This window comes from Haemorhous mexicanus, chromosome 4 (genome assembly GCF_027477595.1).
Source record: "Haemorhous mexicanus isolate bHaeMex1 chromosome 4, bHaeMex1.pri, whole genome shotgun sequence".
NCBI classification, from domain to species: Eukaryota; Metazoa; Chordata; class Aves; order Passeriformes; family Fringillidae; genus Haemorhous; species Haemorhous mexicanus.
Window position 1 is genome coordinate 32,176,942 of NC_082344.1, and position 22,594 is coordinate 32,199,535.

A 22,594-nucleotide genomic window follows, 5' to 3' on the forward strand; every position below is an offset into this window, starting at 1 on the left:
GGCAAAGTGAAAGTCAGCTTGAAACCAAGATCCTTCCTGACAGCAGTAATTCAGAATCAGTCTTCAGTTTAGGATAAATTATTTAAAAGAAGAGCTTCAAAGGAAGGCTCCTGGCATAAAGGAATGGGGGGCTTTAGGACTTCAGATGAGCATTGCTCCTGAAAAGAATGAAACGTCCTCTTTAGCTTAACCCCAGGGAAGCACCCTGTGGAGAAAAAAGATATTAAATTCAAACAAATGATGGCCCAAAACCAAGCATGTATTAGACCAACTGTGACTTAGCATATAGAGAAGATGACAGTTTCAGAGAGGCAACAAGGAAGATGTGGATCTTTTCAGTTGGAGCAGCTGATAAAAGAAGGAGCTAACATTTCTTATGTCACAACCTGTCAAATTTTCAGCTTGTCTTGTATGAAATTACATATGTTCTGTGTTCTGGTCAAGCAAAGATGCTTCAAGACATTGCAGTCCCCTTGAGCCAGAAAACTTCAAGCTAGTTCACTGTACAGAGATTCTATTGTTAAAATACAAAACAAGCAAACAAAAAAACCCACCCCCAAACCACACCAAAAAAAAAAAAAACCTCAACAACTTGTCTAAATCTAATTTACATCACATTCACTTAGTACAGGAGAGGTTGTAGTCACTTGAATTTCCATTTCTAAAATGAAGAAGCCATTAATGAGACAGAAAATTTTAAAAAGTGGTTTTTTCTGCAGGGGTAGAACAAGCTGGTGGGTATGGGGGTCGGCTGTCTGTCTCTGCCCCCACACACGCTCAGGATGGTTCTTGCACGCTGGGCTTCAAAGGATGAGTCTGGACGCTAGGTTTTTTCGGTCTTCAGAATTGTTTATTATTTCTTATCTATAAAGTCCTTTCTCTGCCCAAAGGATCTGACCAGCACGGCAGCCAAAGGCACTCTGCCCACCCCCAAGGCGGTCGCATCTTTTATAACAAAAACTACGTATATCATATTTACCTTTTGTCCCCAATACCTATCATCTTCGTCACTAACTACACTCTCATCCCAGACCAATCCCCAAATGCCAACACCACTCCAGAAGATGGAAGACAGGAAGAAGAAAGAAGAGCCTGGTGGCACACCCTGATTCCTCCATCTTGTCTCTGCAACCCCCCTGTACCAAAACCCCAAAATTTGTGATTCACCCTATAATGATATCTTCCCTTCACCATTTACACCCGAGTGATTCTCGCAGGTTCCATTTCCTCATACATCGGTGGCACATCTCTAGATGGATCAAAATCAAGCCACCAAGTGCTTTTGGCAACATTCCAGGACTCCCGAGCCCCCCAAGGGTTCTCTCGGTAGCTCTGGACATCAGGAGTGATGTGCTGAGCTCCCACAGGTGGGGTGTAACAGGCAAAAAAATAAGCTGAAATCAACTAATTCAGCTGGAGGTAGTTGTGATAGCCTGGAATTTCCCATTTCCTCACCTGCCTGTTTTTTTCCAGGATTCAAACTGGGGCTGTAGTTTCCACTGACCTGTGCCACAGTCCCTCAATCACCACCCTACCTAGAGGACAGCCAGATCCTCCAAAGAATCTTTGAAGTCTTTTGCATTTAGAAGCAAATATATGCTATTGTATGTGAGCAAGTGACAGTCAGGACTTGTAACCCTGTCTCTTGCAGCATTTTCCCTGGGTGTCACTCCTCTCCATTAACCATATGTTGTACTGCTCTGCCCTGCCATGCTGAGATCCTTTGATCCAGCAAGGGTTTCTCCCAGGAGCAAATGCCTCCTGTCACCGTGTCAAAGAAAGGCTCAATATCTATTTTTGTTGAAGTGGAAATTTGATATCAGAAGATAGTACTGAAGGAAAGTCTAAATTTAAAACAAAACAAAACAAAATCTAGAAGTCCTTGCTGGAAGAAGTTCACAATAGAACTGGTTGCCCAGAGAGGTTGTGGAGTCTCCCTCACTATTCAAGAACCATCTGGACACAATCCTGGGCCACGTGCTCTAGGATCACCCAGCCTGAGCAGGGAGATTGGACCAGATCACCCAATGTGGTCCCTTCCAGCCTGACCCATTCTGTGATTCTAAGTGGCACCTTCCTTCCACCTCATTGGACAAAAATAGGAAAAAAAAGTCATTGAATCATTAGAATGGCTGTTGCTTTGGGAACCCAAACTGTGAATAATCTTTTTCTGGTGACTTGGCAAAGGGGCAGGAGGAGAAGATACTTGTATTAAAATGTCTTTCTCACACTTTCTGTTCTGTGAAAGGTACAGCCTGATTGCCCCAGCAGTTCATTTATTTGGGCATAGCAATTTTCCAAGACTGCTTTCCACTCTTGGTCAGCTCAGCCAATCTCTGAAATGGAACACCAGTGTTTTGAACAATGACTCCCATAGGTAATGGAATCTGCCTTTGCAATATCATAGCTTCTAACAGCTTCAGAGCCAAACTCCCTAGCAGCAACTTTTGGACTACTCTAAAATACATACAGCATATCCATCCACATGGCATCCTGTTGTAATTAATCCCAGCCTATCAGGTGAGATAAGATGACTCTGAGTGAGCTGGGGCACAGAAAAATCTTGGCACCTGCCCCATGTCTCAGAACTCAAGAGAAGCAGAGGAAATCATCGCTTGTCCTCCAGGCTCTAGCACTGCGCCAACCTGCCTCTCCTTGGCAGTTTTCAAAACTGTTATATTGAAAATAGAAGATAAGCTTTGAGGACATCTGTAGTATTGTCCACAAGGGTCTCAGGATGAGGGAAGAGACGAGAAAGTTGACTCCATGTATCAGCAAACTAGGCTTATTATTTTATGATAGAAAATATATTAAAACTATACTAAAAGAACAGAGAGAAAAGATTTCATCAGAAGGCTAAGCTAAGAATAGGAAAGGAATGAATAACAAAGGTTTGTCTCGGACCGAGACGGTCTGGACAGGTGAACTGTGGTTGGCCGTTAGTTCCAAACAACCAGATGAGACCAATCACAGATTCCCCCTGTTGCATTCCACAGCAGCAGATAAGAATTGTTTACAATTTGTTCTTGAAGCCTCTCAGCTTCTCAAGAGGGAAAAATCCTAAAGAAAGGATTTTTCCTAAAACATGTCGGTGACATACATCAATGTATATGTTTCACACTTAGCAGTAGAAGCTAAACATAACTTTAAATATCACAGAACCATCAAGGTTGGAAGAGATCTTCAGGACCATCCAGACCAACCATCAACCCTGCACCATCATAATCACCTCTAAACCAGATCCCCAAGGGCCACCTCCAGACACTTCTTAAACACTTCCTTCACCTAGAGAGATGGTGACTCCACTACCTGCCTGGGCAACTTATTCCAATGCCTAACCAATCTTTCAGCTGATAATATGAATCCAAACAGCTGCCTTAGCAGTGCTTGCAATAATATAAAGCAGGATAAAACAAGCAAAACCCCTGAGACGTAATAGGACCAGGACCCATAGAGAGCAGGACATCCTGTCTTCCGTAGTTTTCTCTGTAGGTTCATCAGGATCTCCAGGGTGTACAGACCACTACTCATGAACATCCTGCATATTTTCCCCTGCATATTCCTGAATAATTTTCCCCACTAGACTCAGCCCATGTCTAGTAAAAGACTTAGTAGTAAATGTGTATTACCATTCCCTCTTTACACGTGCAAGACATATTACTGGGCTATCTGTACTACTTGATCACTGTGAAGTGTTGCCATAAATTATTTAAAGAACAATTGTCCAGATAAATGAGCAACATACTGCTTATTTGTGAATGCACATTTTCTTGCTAATTTGTAACAACTAGTTTCACACAGAAGGATTCAAGGCCATTACTGTGAGTTAGTGTAGCCCTACAATATGTTTTATTTTTATGGCTTACCATATCCCTGACAAATACAATAAAATCAGATTTTGTTTTTTAATGTTTCATACTTCAAAGCAAATCCTGGGCAGATATCCAACCATACAAGAAACACCAGAATATATCAAGACACACAAACTTCAACAAAATAACTGTTTTGGACAGCAGCCTCTGCCATTATAAGGCATAAAGAACCAATGCACTGAAGTTGTGAACATCTAATCAAAGTAGGGGCTTCAGCAGCTAATTAGGGGAGTGCATCAAAGGTTCTAATGGTCAGAGTCTCTTGGAGTTAATGAAAGATTTTCCTTGTACAAAATATGTAATATTTTGTTGTGTTACTCAACATCATCATGTAATCCCCAATATTAGACAAGCCTGTACCCACATCCTCCAGGCAATGCCATCCAGAACTGCCAGCTGCTGCAGAATTACCAAAAGCTCTGACATATCAATAAAGACGAAATACCTCAGAGAATGTGAGTGTTACATTCATGAAAACTGTTCCCTCATTTTTTCTTTATTAAGCATAGCAACTTGTAAAAATAAACAGTGATGTAAATCCAGTTTTCCCGTATGTCAGGAGAATGCATCATCATTAAATAATAGTATGCCTTTAGGCAGAAGAAGATGTGACAAAATTCTGACGTACTTTATTCCTGAAATGGTGCTATTTCAAATGGCATAATGGACTTAATTATCCCCAAATAAATCAGCACACTTGCATTTCTGAAACCAATACCTTGAGCAGAGGGGTCACTACATTCTAGATTCCATTCCCAAATAACCCTGAAATATGAAAAAGTAGAAATAGCTCTTTCTGCACATTTAAATAACCTGGTTTCACCCACCCTGGCTGCCACACTGAAAGATAGTCTTGCCCTTACTTGCACTCCACCAAATTCTTGCTCATTTATGAGAAGTGGAAGAGGTTCAACAAAAACCAGTGAAAGCATCCTAAAATATTCTACAGACAGCCAAATATTTGCAAGTCCTGGGAAACACTTGTTTTCAAAATCTCTCAGTCAGATGAGGGATTTGAATGTTTTTCATATGCTGGATAAACAGTAAGAAGAAAAGATGAGGTAGCAAGGTAAACACAAAGTACCACTGAGGTAGCAAGTAAACACAAAGTCAGCTTCAGCATCATACAGGGATTGTAACTACCTAGAAGTCTAAAGTTAAGTAATTTAGCACTCAGTATCATAACACACAAACTTTCTGTCTATATTCAAGTTGATAAGTCTAAAAAAACATCATGTTTTTAATGAAAAAGAAAAATCCAATTCTTCAGGGAAATCTTAAAAGAAGTTCCTGGATAATTAAGTCCCATTTCAAGAAGCATCTTGGACAGATAAAGCTATGTGTTGAAAATAGGTTCAATAATCAATTCTTTGGGTTTTCCAAGGATAACTAAAGGAGTCTTTGTAATCAATTCTACTGCTTTTAAAATATCTGCTTCCACTTCCCCACCCTCTGGCTCTTGTCTATTTATACTGTAAGTCTTTAGGACAGGGACTGTTGCTGACTGGCATGATAGTCCTGAACTAGGTTGGGCCTGCAGGCATCCCTTTGATGCAGACCATAATATGCTTACAGAAAAGAAAAAAGCTATGTTCCTTAGCAGCTAGACCAACTTTGAATAAACAGCCACCTATTTCTGGCAGCAAATACACCAGAGAACAAGCCCTCCTGTCTTTGATCTATGCTCACCTAACAAAAAAGGACTGTTTTGACAGGAAATTTCCAATCAAGAGGATAACCTGGACAGTGCATCACAGCTAACACTGGTGAACAACATTTTATTAAATTCATATACTGGTGAATTATCAGCTGTTATTTTAGCCTGTGTGTAGTGCAGCTTTCAGCATTATTGATCATGAAATTTTAATATAATGCTTGGAAGCGTTCACTGGCATTTCAAAAGCGCCGTACGATTGATTTAGAACTTCGCTGCACTCGAGAGACAAGTCCCTATTGTCTGCTATCCTCCTCCTCTCCCTTTTCAGCTCAGCTTGTTACTGCATAAAAAGTTGTTTGAAATTTAAGTTTGCTCTGAATCCATAGGCCATGCTGGCCTTTATGATATTGCCCTTTACTGAAACTCTGCATTTCTCAACAGTTTTCTATTACTCTGCAGATTTATTTCACTTTTACCTCATTTGATGCTGTTGTGCTGGGCTGTCTTTTCCCCAGCTCCATACAACAGTGAAAACCCAAATGTAATCAAGTTTTCTTACACATAAATGCATTCAAATCTGAAGTTACGATACCTTGTCACCCCATTGCCCTCACAGTTAATAGTCCATTTCAATTTGTTTTCAACAGATTCACCTTTTGGATAAAACCTTGCCTTCAAAATCAATTTGGACTGTAACTCACTCTATGGATTACCTGCAGAACTTAAAGGCTATTTAAAAATATCCAACCAACATACAACCCACGAAAACCAAAAAGCCCACAATAAAAATACAACAAAAAAAATTAAATAGGGGGAAAAGCCTCTCACTATTTCCTCTCTCCCTACCCCCAGTACATTCTCCATCTCTTGAATATTACCTGACTTTGCTGACATTTGTTTCCCAATACTGAAATTCTGCCTTAGATATTGATTTAGCCCCATCCCCAGCAACCTGATTATTGCAATTCCTTGTAGTTTGTCTCCCTTTAGCTACTCATCAAATGGACAGACTCAGCTGACACAGCCCTGCAGGAGAGACACCAAGTATCACTTGGTGCCATATCAAAACACATCCTGAAATCATTCCTAAATAAGTACAAGCCTGATGCCACTCTTGTGAAATAACAGGTCCTGAGGGCCAGTTTCATCCCAACAAGTTTCAGGCACTTAACTCACATATTCTACCTGGAGAGAGCAAGAAATCTTGGCACATTCCCAGGGCAACCCACTGCTACCAGACCATAATCCTTAGATAACTAGAGCTTCTAAATGCCTAAGTATGTTTAATAACAATAGAAACCTTTTTTTCATGGTTTTACTGGGAGAAAAAAAAAACAAAAAACCCCTACAAAACAGCCAACAGCATCCCCCACAACAACCCTCACCACACCTGCCCCCAAGTTAAAAACATAACCAGTTGTACTGCTGGCATGTTTAAAGTCCAAAGTGAGATGCCAGGCAAATTTAAGCATGAAGAAACAGCTCCCTGTCGTCCTACACATCCCAAAATCCATTAATAAATGTCAGGGGGAAAAAAGAAGCCCTCGTTTTGCCAGGAGAGCTCCAGTCAGCCAGCTCCCCCACCTTGGCTGTGCCCAGCAGAAAGCCATTTGGCTCAGTCCTGCGGCCCTCACACGGGGAGGTGGTGGGAAGGTGAATCTCTGCACCAGCCCGGTGTGCTGGTTTGGGCTGGGGTAGAGGTCATTTTCTTCACAGCAGGTGGCATGGGCCTGTATTTGGGATTTTTGTTGGAAACAGCGGCGATAACAAAAAAAAAAAAAATTTGCACATTGATGATGTGCAATCAGGGCTTGCACATCATCAATTCTTTTTCTGCTTCTCACGCTGGTTGTGTGGCTGGCATAGCCAGGAGGAGTTTGCTCTACACCTGGCTAAAGCAGAGGCAGGTAAGCCCTCATGCCAGGGAAAGCAGCCTCTGTGCTTCAGGGAGATATCTGCACCCTGCTGCACCCCTCCCCTGTGGAAAAGCCTTGCACAATGCCCAGGCCCAGCCCTCACAAGGCTGGTCCCCTCACCCTCACCCTGGAGGACTGGGAGGAAAAGCCAAAAGGCAAGCACAGGATATCTTCCCAGTAGAGCAAAGCTGTACAGAGACAGCCATAATTCCCAGAACACCAGATCTCCTCATTTGCTGCCCCTCAGTCTCCTTCAGAGACATTTTATTATTCAGCAATGATTCCTCAGCTGTGATAATTATCAACAATGACAGGCTATTGAAGACTTAAAACTGATGGAGAGAAGCAATACAAATAAGATCTAAGCAGAGGATAGACTATATTCAGAATTAATAGCTATTTTCCTAGTCCTATCATTACCTTGGCTTCCTGCTGTCCATGATATCACAGATACTCTAGTACCATGTCAATGAAGCCACAGCAAAATTGTAGTCTGAGCAAGGGTGTGCAGAGGGAGAGCAAGAGATATGATCAAACCTCTGGCCTCACAAAGCAGAGCAAGGGCTGCTCTCAGCAATCCCCTTTACCATAAGGATTTCCAGAACAGAAATCACCAGCAGTCCTCACTCCCAGTAGGAAGATCAGCTTTCATCTGGTCACTGGCTGAAGAAACGCTTCCCTACAGTATTGATAGCTCCAGCCTGGGGCTCTGTGTAATCCCTTGGAGGAAATTTAGTCATACATACACATCCTTCTCTCAACATGTCATGTTTTATAGGCCTTAAACGTAGGCTTCGATTCAGCAAGCTCATCTTTCATTCAAAGAGTTGGAAATCATTCTAGCAAATAAACTACGAAAATTGCTCTTGCTTCCAGTCAACAAGTCACAGAATGCAGTTACTTTCTACATGACTTTGCTATTTCCCCTCACCAAAACAGGACAAAGAGTTGGGCTAAAATGTAGAATATAATACAACAAATTCCTTTTCCCCCTACATCATCCTAGACAAGTAGAGAACTGTTTGACCCAAAGGAAAGCGATCAGAGCCCTGTGCACTTCAGTGGAGACAAGTCAATGGCAGCTGAGTTGTGTGTGGACTCAATTCCAGTGTACCAGCTGTAAGCCACTAGACCACTCAGTGAGGCAGATCTGGTCCCCAAACCCTGTTCTTCCTGAAAACACTCCAAAGTGTTCCCTCCTGGGAAGATAGACCTCTGACTGCCAAGGGCCAACATCAGACAGCTAATAGTAGTTTTTACCCAGCCCCAAATTTTACACTTTCCCCAAAAGAGTGTTAAATTAGGGAGGCACGATGCACAGCCCTATGAAATGAGAAGACATGAAGGGATAGGATGACTGGGAAGGTTGCTAGATACATAACCAGACTCCTGCTGAAGCTGCCAGCACTATCTCTGCAGTCCTGGCACAGGCTGGACTATCAGCCACAATGACTAGATCTGACACAGGGCCTGACCTTTAAATGTGTGCTTGGAGCAGGCACTTGTCTCAGAGTTGCTAGGGACACTTTGCCACCTTTCCAGCAATGAACCACTACAGAAAAATTAATTCTGTTGTCTTTCCACTTTCACAAATCCACATGGTCATTAAGAATGTGGAATTGAAGTAATTCCCAAAGATTCTCAGGTGACTAAGCTAGGATGGCTAATGACTTTTTAATATCTTTTTATGCCTTCAGGAAAAGTGATATAAGTAATGTAGTATTTTGTTTTACAGTTCTATAAGCCCATTTGTTTTTGTCTCATTTCAGTATCCCTCTTGGAGTAACTCTCCAATTGGGCTTATTTTGTATTTGTTGAAATTTATATCCATTTATTGTCCTAGTAACAGGGTTGAAAGCCAGGAAGCATATCATCTTTCTGTTTCTGAGAAGTCATTTCTTTCTGGCTAACCTGGTCTCTCTGACCCAGAAGAAACTGTATCATCATTGAATTAATTTTCCTCAAAAAGAGAAAAATAAGCTTAAAATGAAATAAGCCACAGGGAGCTGTGTAGAGTAGGAATAACAGCAGACCAATATGTTCATTTTATGTAACTACTTCTGCTCTTTTATGAGCCAAATAAATTATTCTATTCTTCCAGTTCTTGTGGCTTGTTAAACATTAGAGGTGTTATTATAGCTACAGCTAGAAGAATCTTATTTCAGTACTATTTAAATATGTTTAGGGGTTTTTTTTAAAGAAATGTATCTGTGCTTAGATAGAATTACTATTAAGAATAAAACAAAACCAGCCAAATATAAACTAGAAAAGAATTACAGTCAAATGAATTGCAGGAGGTAAATGTGTTTCATAGAAAGTAATGCCAGTGCTATCATTCAGACCAGAGACTACATTAGAGGAATTAGAGACAGATTATTGCTCATTAGGATTTTATACAGAGATTTTATGAACATTTAAGCAGGCTTGTCCTCCACATTTAAACATTCTCCTTAGACCAGATCAGAAAGTAAATACTAGGACACAATTATCTAGCATGCCTTATTTTCAAGCTTATGTTACAGGTGTCTTGCAACTTACTGTACTGAAGGACTAAAGCTGAATAATTGTATGTATTTTATCACCTATTTCAAATGCTGAATTTGCCACAGCTGGACATGACATGTTTTTCTTACCCCCGTGGCAGAGTCACACACTTGTTCAGTGTCATGGGTTAATCCCAGCCAACAACTTAGCCCCAAACAGCTGCTCACTCACTCCCCTACCAGTGGGGTGGGGGAAAGAATCAGAAGGGTAAAAGTGAGAAAACTCATGAGTTGAGATAGACACTAAAACAAAAGTTGTGAACACAAGCAAAGCAACACAAGGAATTCATCCACCATTTCCCATGGGCAGGCTCAGCCATCCCCAGGAAAGCAGGCATCTCCTCCTGTAGAGTTTACTCAGGAAAATAAACGCCATCATTCTCAAGGTACGCCATTCCTTCTTTGCCCAGCTTTCTGTGCTGAGCATGATGCCATGCTCATTCCATATGGCATGGAATATCCCTTGAGTCAGCTAGGATCAGCTGTCCCAGCAGTGTCCCCTCCCAGCTTTTTGCCACCCCCAGCCTCCTCACTGGTGGGGTGTGGTGAGAGGCAGAACAAGCCTTTTGACAGTAGTCAGCACTGTTGAAAATATCCCTGTGCTATCAACTCTGTGTCCAGCACAAATGCCAAACACAGCCCCATACCAGCTATTGTGAAAGAAAATGGACTCCAGTAAACAGTTTCCAGTGCCCCACAGGTCACGTCAAAGGGAGGCAATATTGGACACATCAGTCCAGAGACTGTACAGCTCGTATGGCTGTCATCAGGACTTGCAAGCATCTCTAACAGACAAGCGAGACCTTCACTAGCAGAAGAGATTCTACCTGAGGAACAACAACTCACACAGAGGCAAACTCTGCCACAAACTGGCACCAGTGGATGCCTCTCTGGCACAGACACAGGATCAATCCTTTAGGGTGTTGGCATTCTCCATGCCCGGGTTTTCCCACATAATTAATTACCTTTAGCTAGAAAAATATGTTAGGCTCATTCTCTCTTCAAACTTCATGCTGCAACGTACCAAATGTTTAGATGCCAGCTACCGATGTTCCCTCCTGTCATGGTTTGAGCTGGGAGAGATTTAATTTTCTTCCTAGTAGCCAGTGTAGTGCTGTGTTTTGGATTCAGGATGGGAATAATGTTGATAACACGCTGATGTTTTGGCGGTTGTTCAGCAGTGCTTCCAATAAGTTACTTACTCAGTTTCCTATGCTTTGCCAGTAAGGAATTGCTCATGAAGCTGGGATGGGAGCACGGTCAGGACAGCTGACCCAAACTGGCCAAAGGGATATTCCACACCACAGAACATCATGCCCAGTCTGTAAAATGGAGTGAATTGGTTGGGATGTGCCAATCCGTGCTTAGGGACTGACTAGGCATTTGTCAGTGAGTGGTGAGCATCACTTGTTTTTTCTCAGATTTTATCTCTGTCACTTTTTCATTACAATTCAGAGAATCATAAAATAGTTTGAGTTGGAGGGAACCTTTTAAAGCTGTTATTACTACCATTATCATCATAGTTATTATATTTTGTTTTCTTTCAATCAATAAACAGTTCTTATCTAAACCCACAAAGTTTACTTTTTATTGTTTGTGATTCTCCTCCCTTGTGGGGGGCGGGGGAGAGGATGGTTGTCTGCATTGTACTTCATTCCTGGCTGGGGTTAAACCATGACATCTCCAGGACACTTCCTTTCTGAGAACTGGAGGCTACAGACTACTCTGGCTCTGGGGTGCTCCCACCAGGCATTTCCAGGTTGCACACAGGTCCAAACAAAGCTAAGGCTATGCCAGCAGAAGGAGAGTCACACCTGTCTCAGATACATTTTTTCCAAACAGTTTGTTTGTTCCTGCATGTGAACATGTGCTGACAGCCTGTCTCTCTGTCTCATCTTCAGCATCGCAGGCAAGGGCGTTGTGCTGCAAGCAGCAACAGTCTGCTGATAGCTCAGGCTTTAACTGGTGATGTGGAAGGTGTGGTATGACTGATAACCCAGACAGAGTTAGTTCACACAACATCTCCTTCTCCTTAGTCCCATTCTTCCTTCAAAAATTACCTACCAGTCTGTGGACAAAATAAAATCTCAGCATCCAGCTGACTGTTACTTTGGCCCTCTATAAGCAGAGACAAAACAAATTACTCTTGTTTCAAAGCTCACCCTCACAAAGTAAATGCTTACACCTTTCCTACCACCTGATTTCTCAATGGTCATTCCCACTGAGAGGAAATTATGGCCTTCCTCCATCCTACTGCGCTAACTGATCCTGTCAAACTGAAAATGGTCTGCTAAATGCCCTTCCAGAACTAGCCAAAGTGGAGTAATCCGATTCCTCCTTCTGCTTGTGCTATCTACACTTCTGCTGACCTATTGGGGGTTTAATGATGTGGCTGCAGGGGATTCATAAATGTCCTATAGGAAAGTTACTTCAACCCCCCTTGTCTGTTAATCTTCTCTAAGAAAAGTAGCATGTTATGGTTTGTGAGCTAAACTCTGCCAGCTTTCACAAAAAATGCTGTCAAAGCAGCATTTTCATGAAATCCTGGTCAAGACCTTTTTTTTTTTTTTTAATCTTATGGTGACAAGTCAGAAAGCTTTATTCCACAGGATTTATAAAGCAGGTTAACCTTTGCTGGCCCTGTATCTTTCTCTGGCCTTAACATACATACAAATGGGGTTAAAAGCTGTTGTAGCAACAGTTCTTTATTACACTCCCTTATAAGCCATCACACAAGAGACAAAGTAAGGCAATGGCAGATTCACATTCTGGAAATTTGTACTTCCCATTGGAAAGTTGGAGTGCAAGAGCACCCTTGGCCATTGCAGAAAATGTCAGCTGTAAGTACACTATTAGATTGTTTTGCACTTAAAATGTTTCACTTCAAGTTCACTGTACAGAGTTTATGGTTCCATTTGCTTCGATGAATCTTCTGAGCGAGTAGCCACAGTGTGGTTGTGCCACAGCTCTCCTCCATTTGACTCCAGACCTTGTTTTTATGATGTGGTTGGCTCCTAAGTACACTTACCCTTAAACACGTTAAAGAAAGAAGGATCAATACTAATTAGATGACTCTGGATTAAAATACCTCCGCCTGCCCAAAAAAATCTCCTATATTCTAATCTTGTGATTCAGTGTAATTATGTAATGCTTGTTCAGTGATGAATACACTGACAGGTTGGCATTAAAGCCAAGCTTGAGCTATTCTAGTCTGTAGCATAATGATCACATGTCCAGTAATAAAATTAAGGCAGCTTCTTGGAATTGTACCCTCAAATTCTGAGAGCGTTTCTCAGACCATCTCTGCTATACAAAGAAATGCCTCAAGAGAAAGAAGAGCTCTAGCATTTCCTACAAACATTTTTTGCTGCCGTATGCCTTTTTTTTTTTTTCAAAATACTTCCATCTGCCTCCTGCAGAGCTTGCTACAGCATCCCTGTGTGCAAATAGCATGCTCCTCTATAATTAGCTTCCTCCTCTGCGACTTAATCAGTGATATTGTAAACCAGACACTGTGATAATTTGATCAGCTCAGTGGCAGTGAATTGTACCATGACTAAAAAGTCCAGGCTGGTTGTAACTGTAGGAGAAGCATCTGCTTAAGGGGAAGGGTGATACGGTCCTTAGGTTAAGAGCACATGGCTGCATTTAAATCCTATAGCTAATCCCAGCTCCTATTCCTCACAGACAGTCTCACTCCCCCGAGTAAAGAGGCACGCAAGCTATCTCTCCCTCTGTGATATCCATTGATTCTTAGCTACTCCATGCAACGCTTATGCAGAAGGAGAGGGATTGCTGTATCCACTCCAAAAGAGATCACAGTCCCATGATTAAATGCTTTCTAGTGAAGTAAACCTGAGTTTCAGAGCCCTTCATGTAGGAGAGGACAAAATCCTACATTTCCCCTAGCTGCACAAATGGATAGGAAGGTATCAAGAGAAACTACTTTTTCTCTTGTCCTGGAAAAAATGAAAAACTACAACAGTGCCACGGGATTTGGTTGGATACAGTGATTTTAAAGATCTTTTCCAGTTTTCCAGGCTCAATGATGATGGAAACTGCAAGCTTCACCCTGCACACCACACTCAGGGCAAGGTAGGCAAAGGGATGCCTTTGCTGTGAATAAGTGGTACTGCCTTCAAAGGACTTCCCTCCCAACAGGTTTTTATTAGGGCAAAGCTGGTAATCCAGTAGATTATGGGGCACGCAGAAAAAAACACTATATTTCTTTTGTTTTGGAGAAGGTTAATGTTCCAAGACACCCAGAAGCTCAGTGGTCACTTTGGCCTCACCAGTTCCTCATTGAAACTCTCCAGTTCCAGGCAGAATGTTGCAATCTCCATGTAATCTTGAAACATTTGGATATTCATATATGTATAAATTGATTTGTTTAATCCTGTTTTCATTCCCTACATGGAAGACCTTGCAAAACCTCCAGCAGGTCTCTACTTTGCAGGAGGTAGCTTTATGTCCTCTGGCTTTGAGGACACCCATTCTAAGACATCCCTGAACCTCAAAGTTTCCTATTGCAGTGTAAGCTTTTGCTAGACCATTAGTTCATACAAATTGCACTCCCTGATCTTCCAGCGAGTCCTCATGCTGGATAGCTCAGAATTGCTTCCATAATTTGTCTTTTCAACCTCCCTGCTCCACATAAACCTGATTTTCTGTGCATGATAGCTCTGGGTTTGCAGGTGTGTGCTTGCACGGAGGTAGCATGAGCGAGCTTGCCTTGCACCACGAAGAGCCAAAGCTCTCCATCAATGCTCTTACTGAAGACTTGAGTTCACTCCTTCCTGTATGTCACCTGGGTATGAATTTCAGAGCATATGATATAAGTGAAGAAGGAAAAGCTGTGCATTTCTTTCAAGGAATCTTACTGAGTCCATTCAGCAATGAAGTACCAAGATACTTCTGAGAGTAGCAAACGATGAGCTGGACGAGAGGAAATGAACACGGTCTCTGCCTGAACAGATATGCCAAGCCATGAGGGGAAGGTGGATTGTGTTACATGTCTGGGAAGTCAGGGGAGAGATTCCCTGTCTGCAGTCAGGAAAGAAATATACATAGGCAACAGATGCAATGACACCATGTTGTCCCAGCACAGGGGTGAAACACCCATGGGGCATCATTCACAGATCACCTGATAGAGAGATAAATGGAATTTGAGGGATAAATTTAATCTTCCTCTTCAGAAGTGAAATTCTGCCCCCATGGATTCATGCAAAACAATTCTGGCTTCTTACGCTATCAACAAGCTGAACTGAAACCATATCATGCCCCTAAAGTGGCCCATTTTGTTCAAGGATTTGTCCTTTCCCCTGGCAGCAAAACAAACAGTACTGGCTGGATTCAGACCACTGGAGCTGCTGCTCACTCTATGAAATGGCATCAATAGGCTGCTCCCAGTGCACTGGGAGGGGTGGAGGTGCTCACAGTCTGCTTCAATGGCCTGAAAGAACTGAGTGGTGACAAATATTCAGTTTGCCTGAGTGAGAAGATAGGTAGGGATGCAAATGTGCAAAATCACATGTAGACCTTATTGTTTACCTAAGAAATACTGCTGCAAGGATGCAGGGATGGACAAAATTTCTCCCTGAAAAGGGTCTTCCCAGGGACCCCAGTCTGTGGTCCCAATGCACAACCTAAACCAGGCTCCCAGAGTTACTGTTAGGCAGACAGGAGCAGCAGAGAGTGGTAAAGCCTCCGTCTCAGCAAGCAGAACTGCAGCATGTCATGTAGTCCCCTGTGGCTTACAAAACAGACTAGATAAATCAGAAGCTTTTCAAAACCCACAGTATCTCCAGGAACAGGCACATTGCCCAATATGACAGCATTTTTTTTTAACTTGAGATTCTTGTCCTGAAAAATCTCTCCTAATTTCTGTGCTTGTTTTGTACAAAGGCAAGACAGCAAATTCTGTCTTGCATTCAGCACTTGGATCCTTTGCCATGATGGGAGTGTGTGGCTGCAGAGCTTTGAAAAAAACACTGAAGGAAATTAGAAGCAGAAATACCACTGAGAAATGGTGAGCTTGGCACTCCTAAATCCTTTGGCAGCCACTGGGAAAACTGCCCAGCATCAATGCAGACCCTGAATGCTCCAAGGACTTTGTTACTGAAAGAAGGATGCCTGCCCCAGGATGCCATGCTGCTGCATCTCCATTGTATAAAACACCAGACAAAATGACAACTCAGCCCACCTCACTGAGGAAAGGGGAAAAAAAGGAAAACTCAACCCATGTAAAGTTATCTTTTCCCGTCTTAACTTCAGCAAATTAATTGGAGCCGATGCAGAATATTTATGCAGAATATTTATGCATTGGGATTTCTAGAGAGGGTAAGGCTTTTCCTTGTAGTAATTCAGTCACATCAACAGCACCCTACCAAGTGAGTTTGCATATGGGCTAAGTACTGTTCCAAGCAAGTACTTCTACTTAAGACATGTTATGTGGGAGCACTTAGGAGCTCTCGCCAGAAGAAGGATCCAATTTTGGGTCCTTAAAGGAGTCTCAAAATGTGTTCTACATATGCTTTGCCTCAAACTATTTGCCACAGAGCTTCTACATAACTCTGCACCTTGCAAATGAAGAGCAGTGTTTGCTAGGACATGTCTGACACCACCCCTAAAATAGTACATGCAGCCATTTTTACATTTCACAAAAGATACTGAAAAGTTAGAGAGGAAGCAGAATTTTGCGGTTTGAGGAAGGAAAAAAATCTTGCATCAGTAGGCTTAATGAGTGTACTTTGCTTTAATTTCCAAAACAATTATCAAAAGTTGACTTCAGAATGGAACAGTTTGATGTGGATAAAGTTCTGGGTATTAAGATACATTTAACTGCTGGAGAAAGATGTAATGAGACAGTAGCTGAGAGAAGAAGGGACACAAATTTAAATGAAAGAGAGTGCTGCTTTTAACTACTACTTCCTACTAGTGAAGGACTTTAACTACTGCAACAAAATATTGGGACAATGGCAGTGTCACATCATTAGATAAGTTCAGATCCACCTCACATCTCTTCCTGACAAATTGTTTCTACTTCCCAGGGATTTTGCAGTACAGGAGGACTACATATTGTTTGAAGGTCTTATTGGGGTGCGGACCAAATAAGCTATGAATATGTTCTGAAGTCAAAATATTTGCTCTGAGGATCCTTGCTAGACTCCACAAGACCCCCAGATCCCTGACACAAATCCTCCTAGAATATTTAAGTCCTTAACTATCCTGTCTTTTAGTTGCCTGACACCTCGTCTCCATCACATAGCCACCTTGAGCACCATGTAGAGAGGGATCCTCACTAGAGGGGCAGTTTTCAACTGTTTAACAAAAAAACCCCTGTCAGCAGCCATGATAGAGTCACATAGAAACCTGGGTTTCAGCTGAAATAATTGCTTCATTTTTCTTGGGACAATACCTTAAATCATGATTCTGCTAAAGCCATCAAGTACCACAAATAAAATCCTTCTTCACCTAGGAGTTGCTGGTTTTGGAGCCTGAATGTCTCAAGCTCCTTCAGCAAACTCAGCCTGAGTGGTGGGAGTCCATTGACCAGGCAAGTCCCATAGCAAACTCTGAAACTGGGCTCCTTGTCTGGCAGGTCACTCCTCACACTCACATCATTCTGTAGTGGCCATAACTTCTGCTGCATGGCAGGGGATCTGTTTCCTTTCAGGGCACAAAGATAGTTAATTTCAGCAGGTAGCCCTTGCTCTTCTCTGGCTAAATTCCAACATGTCATGACTCCAGCGTGAGATAAACATAAGCAAAAGATTCATGTGCTGTTCTGCAGCTACTGCACCACATTATGAATTCACCATATTCATTTAGGCAGTGCATTCACTTGCAGTGTGGGATGCAAGTGCTTTATGTATCACACCACATTTTTATCACATACCACTCAGTCTAATTCACTATCAGCAAAACAAACCTTTTGCAATATTTTCCCCTGTATCTATTTGGATATTGAATTTGGACAAATGGGAAGAGCTCCCTAAAGATGGTCTCCAAATGATGGCAGCAGAAAGCATAATTAGGTTCATCTTCTGGAGTAGCACGAAATCATCTGCATGTACTTACAACTTCAGCAAAGTTTAAATACTTTGATGGATAAAGATTGATGCATAAGTCAGATCTGCAATGAATCTGTCTTTCAGATTGCTACACCCTTGGCACATCAGCACTCTGCTCCCAGTCCGTAACTGCTGGCTGTATTCGAGTGCTAGATCTCTTTTCCACTGCCTGTATAAGACAATGCCAGGGAGGGTAAGTCCTGTTGGCTGATTTTAGTATAATATTGAGTAGAGTTTCACCACAAACTGAAATACTTGAAAGAAGTTTGGCACTCAACCGTTCAAAAAAAAAAAAAAAAAAATCTGGAGGCTGATTGCAGCACTCTGATAGATATCCAAGAGGCTTCCAAGTAATGAGTAGTATAGGACAAATACTTGCACATCAGTCCAAGTAATGGCATATGCAGATGTGGCTGAAGTTTGGTTCTATTACTTATGTCAAGCAAGAGTTTTACAGCCATTTCACAGCCACACCATTTTAAAGATATTATCCTCCCTTCAGCTCTGCCTGCTACAGAAAATGTAGCAAATGTCTTCCATTCCATTTTTTCCCTAAAGGCTTGCAACAAATAAACCAAGATAAACCTTATCCTGTGATCACAGAGAAATTCTGTTTGGAAGGTATTTGAAGAGACCATTTACTTCTCATGATTCCCCTGTAAGTAAGATTTCACTGTAGTAGCAAAGAAAGATGTGTGGGCTATTTGTATGAGCAAACCTAGGTCAAATCTTGGTTTTGCTAGGACCTAGAAGAATGGCCTTGACCTGGGCACCGGGAGACTGCTGCTTCAGGATTCAATACTGCTGCTGTGCAGCTTTGTGCAACCCTATCTTCTTTTTATCCTTTTTGTGGCTTAATTGCACAGGAAGGTCTTGGAGGAAGAGGCTCTTTTCCAGGGTATTTGTGTTGTGTGCAGCATGGTGTGGCTCCAGTTTCAGTAAGGGTTTGTAGATGGAATGATAAACTTGGCACAAGAGTGAAGTGATAGCAGCACCACACAGAGTCTGCAGCAGATACTGGAACTGAAACCAGATTTCCTGAAGCTTTGTGTCTGCCTAATCAATAATGTCATCTCCCATGGAATTTGCCTATTTTCATCAATAAAATAGCAAGATTTTCACAACAGTTCACTCATTACTCACTCTCTCTTTTTATAAGACTCATAGCAGGTGTCTGAGTTGACTGAATCATTTAAAGATTCTGGCTATTATTTTTTCTAAATCCTAATTTCTTTTTGCCTGCATTGCAAAGTTGAAAGGCATCAATTTAAGTGTCTGCAATGAACCACTCCAAATTATTTCTTTGAAGCATCATCTCACAATGGGACTCATCTTCCTATTGAGGATTTTTTTAACAGCAGCACATCAATGATTTACTGAGTTATTTAGAAAAACCCCTGTTGATTTGGCATGGCAGTGAGCTCTACAACTAATGCTCATACTATCTTTTCTCCCTCCCAGGGTGTCATCAAAATATTTAAAGCTGCAAGCCAGATCCAGAGCTGTGAATTGGTGTTTTCTAACAACTTAGGCCAGGTATTCACCTGCTTTATATCATGATAGAGCTGCTCAGACATGCAGAAGATATGTCCACCTCAAGAATAGTTTTCAATAGAGTCAAATTAGGCATTTTGCAAGAAGAACTTTTTTATTATGCCAATGGCCAGCATACCTTGTCTTAGGGAGAGTGTGGATTACGTAGCCCAGAGAAAAATACTGATGTAAGATTAAATGACAATTATTATGCCTTCTGGTCTCAGTTAATTTTAAATGTTTCCTGGTACATATGATTTCACTTTGAGATTATAAAACGTATGGCTTAGTATGCAGACACAAGCCAGCTCTCTCAAATGGAAAGAAGGAACTTTAGTCTAATATATTATAATTTAGTAATTTAAATTGTTACATATTTTTCCACTTATTCTATTAGAAGTAGTAGTACTCAGGAAAGGTGGAAGGGAAAAGACATCTAAAAACAATAACTGTACTATTACTTCTAAGGAACTTGCCTTTTTTTTCAGTGCATTTAGATCACAGAATCATTTAGGTTGGGAAAGACCCTTAAGATCAAGATGCTCAGTTTGAAAAAGTTGATTCAGTTGCCAGCAAGAAAAGCTATGGGACCAAATTGTCATGGTCTGTGAATATACTATAAATTTCTGCTAACCATCTGTCTGCCTTCAGTGCTTTTGCCACTCAGGGAAAATGTCATTTACAATCAATTTCAACAAATACCATATGCATTAAGGTTGGAGAACAAATGATATTTCAATATTCCACATTTTAGAAGAGCTTCAGGTTCACCAGACCTTTCAAGTTGTTCAGTTTGTGGTGTTCTGGTTTTTTTTGGTTTGTTTCTTTTCTGATTGTCTGCAGCCCAGCAGCTTGGTACTGTACCTGTGGGTACTTGCTCAGGTGCTTAGGGTGAGAGCTGCAGGGAGACTGAGGAGGCCCTGCCAGGACTTGTGAGACCACCTCACAACCATCAATTCTAGAGCACTGCCCACAGCCTGGGACTGAGAGCCTATGTCCTACTCAGACAAGGGTAAGAACCAGAAAGGTTTATATCAATCAACACCAGGGCTGCTAATCTCAGATTCAGAAGCTGGCTTGCACTCACTGAAGATTTAGTGTAAAAACACAGGATCCCTCAACTCCCTGAGGTTCCTTCCCCAGTATTCAGATATTGAGGCATGAGAGGAGGCTCTTCATAGCTACTCAGAATTTTTAAGGACAGGTATTGAGATTTTGATAATGATTGGTCTAATAGGTTTATTTTTCAGTTAGAAAAGTGAAGATTTTATTTCTACAAAAACAACTCTGAAAAATCAGTAGAATCTCATTAATCTCTTCATTTGTTTGAATGTTCAGATAGTAAATATTTGAATAGTGCTTCTAATTAGTTAACACAGTCATCTAGTCTTGCAAGTAAAACATATGGAAAATTTCTACTGAAGTTGAATGTTAATGGATGGAACTTTACAAGCAGTCATCATCTAATCCTCCTTCTATTTGACCAAACTGGAGTTTTACCACTTGCTTCAGAAAGAACAGGATTGGGCCAATTTTGAAATTCCTTTGCTATTAAGTACATAATAACTACCAGATTTGGACAAAGTTGCCGTCTCATTTTCAAGATGGCATGATAAGTACTGATATTTTTAAATACTAATTACAGTCACTCCCTCTAACATTTTATAATAGGCACATTAAGCAGGATTTAATTGCTATTCAAGCCACTAAAAGATGTTAGAATTCGATCTTTTGAACCTCAGCTCAGCAGCAATGTGAATGGCATTGAAAAAATACACAGAATAAGTTCAGATGCACCTCAAAAAAACCACTTCACAAGCTTTGGATTAGAAATGCAGGTTCCTCAGTGGAAGTATACTAACTTTACAGGTAAAATATTATCAGCCTGACTTCAGCAGCTTCATCTACATTAGCAATTTCATTTTTCAGCACATTTGGAGCCTTATGTATTGCAAAATGTGTCCTAGAACGGAAAAGACATTTTAAGACAAGACATACAAATCACTTCCTCAATCAAAAGACCTTTTTCAAAAAACTCATATAATGTAATATTCCTCAGCATTCATAAAAAGATGTATGCTCATTTTCTACTAATGAGGGAATTGATTCTCCTGCACTGCTTATGAGCAATGTTCTTGGCAAGTTACAAACAGCACATTATCTGTAGATTTAATTTTTCATGGAAGGGTGTAATCAGCACTCCTCTTAAAGTGTGTTTTTTCAATGGAAAGTGCTCCAAGCACAGTTAGGCATTTTGCCTCCAGAAAGGAAGGGTATGATTGTTAGAGCACCTGCAATGCCCTCAGAGGATTAACTATTAGCTGCCTCCCACTTGTGCTAGCAACCAGAAATATGAACTCATTGCAAAAATAAAGGGGTTGTGCATTTTTAGAGCTGGTCTGTTACCTGTGCTGTGCCTTGGACAAGGCTGACTGGACTCACTGCAATTCTTTTCAATGAAAGTTGTAAGGTGTCAGAAGAGATTTTTAGTGAATAGTGTCTACAGGGAGCTGTCCTGGAGCAGTTAGGACCAGCATGAAATAGCTCTGCTATAGATGTTAATAGACATAATAGTTGGGTTTCAGGTTTTTAGAGGTTAAGCAAAACCTGGGCATCAGAGCTTTTTCCAAGACCCTTCTAGAGGAGTGGTCTTTCTAGTGCTTCTTTTGAAAGCAAAGCCCCTTTCCCCATGACTTGGGGCTGTTAACACAAGCTCAGTGAGCTAAAGAAAGTCTTTCCCAAAGTCAGCTTTGTGACTGTTTCAGCTTGGGGACACCCTGCCAGCACCTCACAAGACTGACTGCCCCACTCCTAACAACTGCTTCATGCTTTGGACAGCAAGAGAGAGGCACAGCTACAGTTAGGACAGGGCTACCTCTGACCATGTCTCTCTCCATATTCACAGACAGACCTCAGACACCATTTGGGTCAGATCTTTCAAAAGCCCAGGACCCTCCACCCCATATACCTTGTGGTTCAGGTGGAAAAATTTGACCATTTT